The sequence below is a fragment of the Callorhinus ursinus genome, unplaced genomic scaffold (assembly GCF_003265705.2).
Source record: "Callorhinus ursinus isolate GAN/ISIS: 27379988/994484 unplaced genomic scaffold, GSC_fseal_2.0 scaffold15, whole genome shotgun sequence".
NCBI classification, from domain to species: Eukaryota; Metazoa; Chordata; class Mammalia; order Carnivora; family Otariidae; genus Callorhinus; species Callorhinus ursinus.
This window is the reverse complement of record NW_027397077.1, coordinates 32,964,797-32,973,236: the sequence shown is the minus strand read 5'-3', so window position 1 is coordinate 32,973,236 and position 8,440 is coordinate 32,964,797. Positions and strand designations below refer to the sequence as shown.

Sequence of the window (8,440 nt, the reverse complement as noted above, 5' to 3'; positions counted from 1 at the left end):
TTGATTTTATACTGGAATTGTTCTAATAACTACCTAGGATTCTATTTAAATCCTGTTAGGGCATCTTTTAAAAAAATAACAGTTTTAATGAGATTATTCACATCATAAACTTCACCTATATGAAGTATATAACTCAATGATTTTTAGCTTACCCTCTGAGAAACCCCACCACCATCAGCAGTCACTTCTCATTTTGCCCACACTCCCCCTACCCAGCCCTAGGCAATCACTAATATACTTTCTATCTCTACGAATTTGCCTATTCTAGACATTTCTTATAAGTGGAATCATAAAATATGTGGTCTTTTGTGAACTGGCTTCTTTTACTTAGCTTCAGGTTTTCAATGACCATCCATGTTCTAACATGTGTGGGTTCTTCATTTCTTTTCACTGCTTAATAACATTCCATTGCATGGATATTTATTTTACTTTTTAAAGAGAGACAGTGAGCAAGTGAGTGTGGGGGGGGGGCACTGAGGCAGGGAGAAAAAGAATCTTCAAGGATACTCCCCACTGAACACGGAGCCTGACCCGGGAGCTTGATCTCAGAACGCTGATTTCATGACCTGAGCTGAAACCAAGAGTTGGACAGCTTAACCAACTGAGCTGCCCAGACGTCCATCCATTGCATGGATATACCACATATTCTTTATCATTGGTTGACAGGCATTTGTGCTATTTCCACTTTTTGGCTATTATGAATAATGTTGCTATGAACATTCAGATATAAATTTTTGTGCAGATATAGATTGTCAATTCTTTTGGGTATTTGCCTAGGAATGAAATTGCTGATTCATATAGTAATTCTATGTTTAACCTTCTGAGAAACTGCCAGACTGTTTTCCAATGCATCTGTACCATTTCACATTCCCACCAGCAGTGGGAACCAACAGGTTCCACTCAGAACCTTTGAGGGTTCTAATTTCTCCACATCTTCAACAACACTATTAGTTGTCTTTTTTATTTTAACCATCCTAGTGGATGAGAAGAGGTATCTCCTCGTGGTTTTGATTTGCATTTTTCCAATGGATGATGTTGAACAGCTTTTCATGTACTTGCTGCTTATTGGGGCGTCTACTTTGGAGACATGTCCATTCAAATCTTTTGTCCATTTTTCATGGGGGTATTTATCTTTTCATTGGTGAGTTGTCAGATTTCCTCATTTTTTTCCTGGTTACAAGTCCCTTACCAGATATGTAATTTGTAAATATTTTCTTCCATTCAGTGGGTTGTCTTCACTTTCTTTCTGGTGTCCTTTGCAGCACAAAAGCTTTTAATTCTACTGAAGTCCAATATATCTACCTTTTCTTTCATTGCTTTTGGATCATGTTCAAGGAACCACTGCCTAATGTGAGGTCACTAAGATTTATGCCTATGTTTTCTTCTAAGAGTTTTAGAGTTTTAGTTCTCACTTTTAAGTTTTGATTTCCTTGGAGTTAATTTTTGTATGTGGTGTGAGGTAGGGGTTGAACACCATTTTTTTTTTGCATATTTATATGCCATTTGTTAAAAAAAAAAAAAAAGCTGTTCCTTTCTCCATTGAATTATCTTGGCATCCTTGTCAAGAATCCATCAATCATAAATGTGAGAGTTTATTTCTGGATTCTCAGTTCTACCCCATTAATCTGTGTATCTCTAATACTTTATTTTTTCCTGCATTTATACAGAATAAGATATTTGTATATATAGGAGCATAAGAAGAAAATTAAGGGACATGGAAATCCCACTGCAGTAGATGAGCCATTGGTTCCAATTTTTCACTGCCCTCTAGCAGTTGCACACATCCACACCTTTATCATGGCCTTACCATGGTGGGGGGAGTAGACTGTGGCTGGGTCTACTTGACTCTGCGTGTGGCCATGTCATCTGTTCTGATTCTTGGGATGTCAGTGAATGTGACATAAGAAGATACATGAAATGGGCTTGCACAGTTGGTCCTGTTCTCTTGCACGTTTGCTATCACCATAAAAAGAATCCGCCTTGGGTAGCCGTTGGTTCCAAGAGAATGACAGATGTTGAGAATACACGTGATCCCACTGTGATCTGGAGCCCAGCCAAATTTAGCCAGAGTCTAGTCAAAACTCAGACACTTGGGCAAGAAATAAATGCTTATCATTATTTGCCACTGCAGTGTCTCTGGGTGGTTGTTCTGCAACAATAACTAATAACCTACTACTTAGAGATAATCGCTCCTATCGGTTTGCTCTTTTGATCAAAAATGAGATTATGAAAAAAATCTACATATGTATACTTGCTCTATTGTTTTTGCTTAACATTTTTCTGTAATACCCTGTATTATTAAAAATTCTTGATAAACGTTGCTTTTATTATCTACATATTTCAACCTTTGAAAGTTATCTTTCTCGCAACCATTCCCAAATTATTTTTCCTATTACAAGTAAAGGTATAATGAATTTCACTCTTTTTCTCTCATATAAATCTTGGTATCCATTTCACATTTCCATGGAATGGATTTCTATTTATAGACACATATAGTAAGCTCCTGTAACCAGAGTCCAAGAGGGAACCACTGAATCCTGAGTTCCTTCCTGTTACCCTATTCATATTTTCACCTATACTATTTGGCTGAACCCAGATTGCTTTTCTTCTAAAAGATACAGGCAAATTTGATTTTACTTAAAAAAAAAAAAACAATTTGGGGGATTCTTCCAGCATGTTCCATTATACTATCTTTGGACATTTACAGTTTATTCTAAAGAAGAAAACCATTGCCACAAAAAGTAAACTATAAAAAAACCATCATTGTCCTTCAGGCTACAGTGGAAATAGGACATGGAGACAAAATACAAGTGTATTTTTAAAATTATTAAGAAAGCTGAAAAAAGATCATATATCCAAGAATATGGTATCCAGGGTAGTAGCCAGATCTAATTGTCTTTATGTCCTTAACAGTGCCTGGCACTGTGCACAGCTGCATTCAATAAACGCTTGAGTAAAAGAATATAAGAAATAGAATGTGAAAGCAGACTCTGAGGCCAGAAATTATGGCCCTCACAATGATCAATAACTATTTTTAGGGTTTCTATAGTGACAAGTATGCTACACCTAAAATTAGATGTGTGGAACGTCCAAGGGTAGGTCAGAGGCTGATGCTTTATCTCAACTTTTCTGGGTGCTTCTTAGCAAATAAATGGATCTCTGTTCCCTCTGTCACTTCCCATTTCCCCGGGGAAAATCACATTTTTTTCAGGTCATCCAATAATGACTGATCCAGTTTGGCAACTGCTACAACGGATACCTTAAGAACCCCACTCAATGTTCTTACACATTACCTATACTGAGCCTCCTGGAAGTCTCATTCAGGGTACCTGTGGTTCCTCATCTTGCAAACAGAACTGATCTCACCTGGCAATTGCCTCCAGGCCCTTGCTCCCCCTCCTTCCACTTTGGCTTCTCAGAGACCATTGTCACTCAGCTCCTGGGGCTAAGAGTGGAGGTCCCCTTACAAAAGCAATGACTAGTACGTGGCTCAGATGCTTAGTACAATAAGTGCTATTTTTTTTAAGATTTTATTTATCTGAGAAATAGTGAGAGAGAGAGAGAGAGAGAGAGAGAGAGAGAGAGAGAGAGAGAGAGAACGCACACAGAGCAAGAGGGAGAAGCAGACTCCCCGCTGAGCTGGGGGCCCGACATGGGGCTCGATCCCAGGACCCTGGGATCATGACCTAAGTGGAAGGCTTAGCCAACTGAGCCACCCAGGCACCCCAGTAAGTGCTATTCTTATCCATTCACACCCTAGGCCACGTGTTTTTAATTAGCTTTGCTAGTCAGTCACCTCAAAATTTCTAGACAGAAATGGAACAAAATAAAGGAAAATGCAATTCGGTTTACTTCAATTAAAGCATACTGAGGACAGCAGAGGTGCTCTGCTGGAACATGAGAGCTGACAGGAAGGAGAAGGTCCTGGGCCATGCCCGCAGACCCAACTGCCACTGTCTGTCACAATTTGTACAGGATGAGCCAGGCTACAGTTCCCAGCAGTTTATCACACTCAGAAGCTCTCCCTGCCCCTGGCACACACAAGTATTTGCAGGTGCAGGACCTGCTTGCAAAGAAGAGAAAGGCTAAGGCATTCTCTTAAGACTGAGAAGTGCTGCTAACGCTCAGAAGGCAGAGAGACTTATTCCTCACACTCCACTCTTCTTGTCCTCGCATGAGCCTGGCGCTGTGTGGGTGACAGAGGCGCAATGCATACATACCTTAAAACTGAATGGAGCATGTAAAGAACACACAAAGGCAGTGATTGAGAGTACCCACAGAAAACCTGACCTTGTCACCCAGGAGTAAATGTGACTTTCAGCTCCAGAACAGAGCCAAACATCTTGAAAGAGAATGAAAATGCAGATGAGACCGTTATCAGATAGTGGCTATCTGGACAAGAGAGATCCTTTCATTTTATTCATTGGGGAGCTGCTGTTGAGGGTCATCCATAACTGCTCTTACAAATGCTCCTGGATATGTGCTTAGAGAAGCTCTGTTGCCATCCCATGGTAAAGCAAACTGCCTGTGAGTTTGTAACCATTACAGCTGTGATGATGAAACAGTAAAGAAGAACCGCCTCTAAGTCAAAAAGTACACCCAGAGATAAGATTCATTTTCAATGCCCTTGCAGCTGCTCCTGATGGCATGGCCACCACACTTCTCAGTAAGTGGGGATCCAAGGCTGATTCATCGCAAAGTGAGCAAATGCCTTTTTTTTTTTTTCCTCTAAGATCACCCTGTGCTCCACCTCCTAAGAGTTTCATTACATGGGGAAAGGGGGGGAGGATGGGGAAAGGGGGGGGATAGGAAAAGGGAGAAATAGTGATTTCTAAATATATGGCAAATTTTTAAATAAAAAGGGGAAACAAAACCCTAACTATAATTAGCAGGAGCAGAACTAATAATGGTGCTATAAAACGTCTATCAGACAGGTCATATCAATTCTGGGTATAGCATTCTATTCTTGTGTCCTAGTAACTCAGCTAAGTAACTGAGGAGGGCAAATCCATGGCTAGGTGAGTCGTATTAACAAGACACCTACGGTTTTTGTTGACCCTTATATAGGGGACTGGTTTGCCATTGCTGCAGATACTTTAGGGATTAAAAGGAAAATATATACTCTGCCAAGATTTCTTAGAAAATACCTGAGATTAGAAAACAGGGTGTAGCAGTTAATGAAATATCTTGGTGAGGGCATTTGAGAGTTAATTAAGAAAGCTACAAATTAAGGAACAACAGCAAAAAGGAGATGATTGCACTGCATCTAACTGGAGGCATTCTGCTTTTTGTCTCTCCTGGGAGTTCTGGGATTTTTCAAGATTGTTTGACTTGATACGAGATGTACAATAATTTGAAGTATCTAAAACACAAATAGCTGAAATCTCACTTGGTTTTGTTAATGATTTTGTTAATTATTTACATAATTATTTATGTTTATAAACATAAATTTATTTTATATATACAGGAGAAATGGATTGAATGAAAAATTAAAAAAAAATCCCTCAGTACCCCCATGAGCCTAACATTCATAAACACGTGAAAAGTGACCGCTTTTATAGCCATATTGATTAATGTATTTGATACTCAATTTAATGGATTATCATGCCAAAAATTTCATTACCAGGTACAATTTTTACTTTGCTTGAAAGGTTACGTCCTCTTTTGTAGTTATTGAAAGATATATTAAGGTATGTAGCTATTTGTTAAAAGTTTGCCTTTCAAAACATAATGAAGATTTGGAAATCAAATCACCTCATTTGTTTTCATTACGTGAAATGCTACTTGGGGAAATTTTTAGGCAAGGTACCAAATGTATCACACACGCCCCCCAAACGGACCAGGCTTGTTAATATTCCCCCCCGCCTCCTGTGCTCTGGTCTATCTCATCCCCATGCTAGGTTTTACCCTGCAGAACTGGACTTGGTAAGGGTAGCATATTAATTTGCCTCTATTCTATACAGGGCCAGGCACGTTTAGCACCTGCTCTGTGCCTGACACTGTGCTAGGTGCTGGGGCTGCAGCCAAATGCACGGACAGGATGGATCTGGTCCTGGCCCTCTGATATTGAGCACGGTCGTTGGAAACAAGAGGATCACCAGAGGCAGGTATGCCCCGGAATGGGGGAAGCACAGATGCGGGATGGCAAATCATACCATGTGGGATTAGCTGGGAGACATTTAACCACCATTGGAAGATTAGCCCCAAAGTCCTTCTTCCTTCATTTTCCCAATGAAGCAGCATTCCTACCTTGGCTAAAGATTGTTTATGAATGTATAGGGCAACATTTTGAATCCATGACTTATATTTTATGACTATTTCAGAAAGTTGACCAAAATCCAGGAATAGTAAGAAAAAATTGCATGCATTATATATGGTCCTTATCACTCATTTATATTTTTAGGAAGCTTGCACAGGTTTTCATTTGGGGGGTAATAATATACCTAAATGCTAAACGTGTCATTTGCATTTTACACCTTGGGTTATTTATTTATTCTTCATCCCTCAAGAGATGAGTTTTATTGCTGATTACGCTGTACAGGAAAAAAAAGAGGAAGTAAAAAAGCAAACTCTTTACTTTTAAGAGCCTAACAGAGCATGAATCCTCCCAGTTGCTTTTCAATTTCTGTGCACTGAGGTTGAGTCTGGAACTAGATGTCACCAAAAGTGACTCAAAAAATGCTCTAAAAACAGGGTTGCATATACAGCTTTGGTTATAAAACAAATGCCCCAGGCAAAAAAAAAATAAGTTGAAAAGAAAAAAAAGGGGAAAATATTCTTAAGTCTGAACTTCGGTAGAATTTGACCAATTCTTAGGAACACTGGGGAAATCCATTGCCAATTGCCAAAACTTTACCCAACTTTCTACAAACATATATAGTGCAAGAGGTTGTGCTCCTGTTTTCTCCCAAATTTCCAATATAACACTTAACCAGAAGGCAGATTCTTTGAGGGCACTCAAGGAATTTTAGGTAAACTCAGCGAAATGTCACATGAACAAGTAGCCTATAATATCTCTAAGAAACTGAGTTTGTTTTGTGATGACTGTAAGTAGGCCCATGTTTGCTTTATTCTGCCTAGTTTGAATGTTATCTTAACAACTTGATATCTTTCGTGCAGATTTTAATTGGTAGCCATGAGAAGTAGTTGATCATATTGTCATTTTGATATGTATTTTTTTAAGCTAGAGAGGTAGCTAGCTCTATTCTTGTCCAGTGAAAGGTCGCACAGTTGACATCTATTTAACAATATACCTTGGATTAAAAACATGGCCCAGAGAGATTTGGGTTGTTTTTCCAGCAGTGGTAATTGTTCTGCCTGAGACCAGAAATAATAAGGGATCATGGACAAAGGCTGGAGGAGCTTTCAGGGAACAGAGCAGACAATGAACAGGATTAGAGGAAACACGGGTCAACTGCCAAACTCCAGTAATGCCCAGTCCGGGAGGGAATTTATCTGGCTCACAAAAAATTGTCAGTCTCACTAATATTTTGACTTCTATTTGAATATCTTGTGTCGTCTAGAGGACACCTAATTTTGTTGTGTTGCCTTTTTGAATGGAAAATATCACAATGAGATGTGAAAAAAACTGTATGGCTGTTTTATAGCAAAAAAGAAATTAATCATTGAAAAAGTTCTGAGTGACTGAATACAAAACATAATTCCATTTTCAGCAGCTAGGATGTCGGAATACGTAACAAATTCTACGGGAGGGTGCTTGGTTATGTAAAATACTCAATTATTCCCCCACTTAGATATTCAACAGTTTTATCTCTTCGATTACTTAACTTCGAAGGACAAATAAGTGTTTGGTCATAAAATACTATTTACTTTGCCAGTCAGTACAAGTCACTAGGGAATATCAATCTTGCATTTTTTTTTTCCTGACCTAGAATTCCTCTTAATGACCATTAGTGCAAAGTTAGAGCATATATAACATCATTTCAGGAAATGCTGATGTTTCAAAGACATGACCTTCTTGCAGAGGAAACTGTCTTTATTGTTATTTGTTAAGGGTTTTTTTTTTTTTTTTTTATCTTTGCTTCTTAGGTTCAGCAAATTACTAATGTTTCCCTTTAACTCCTTAACATTCTTGTTGAAAAATTTTAGAGTATTAAAATACCTTTTATTGTCCTTGTCATTTTTAAAATTCTGTTTCTACACAATGTGGGACCAGAGTAAGAGAAAATTATTTTTATCAAAAGTAGCACAATTCTGATTAGCAATACTTAAGCTTATTTGAAAAAGAAATTGAGGGGCGCCTGGGTGGCTCAGTTGGTTGGGCGACTGCCTTCGGCTCAGGTCATGATCCTGGAGTCCCGGGATCGAGTCCCGCATCGGGCTTCCTGCTCAGCAGGGAGTCTGCTTCTCCCTCTGACCCTCTTCCCTCTCGTGCTTTCTATCTCTCATTCTCTCTCTCTCTCTCAAATAAATAAATAAA

The 8,440-nt window shown here is 38.9% G+C and overlaps 1 protein-coding gene across 2 annotated transcripts in view; it reads left to right on the top strand.

Moving 5' to 3' along the window:
• Nucleotides 1-4,616: 4,616 nt before the first annotated feature.
• IL5RA (interleukin 5 receptor subunit alpha) overlaps nt 4,617-8,440 on the top strand; it is a 39,749-nt gene continuing 35,925 nt past the window's right edge. The window contains exons 1-2 of one of the 2 annotated variants that reach the window (XM_073901568.1): nt 4,617-4,699; nt 5,964-6,107. The gene's annotated coding sequence lies outside the window, so the exon portion shown is untranslated. The remainder of the gene's footprint in view (nt 4,700-5,963; nt 6,108-8,440) is intronic. The other variant, XM_073901569.1, reaches the window with a different exon arrangement.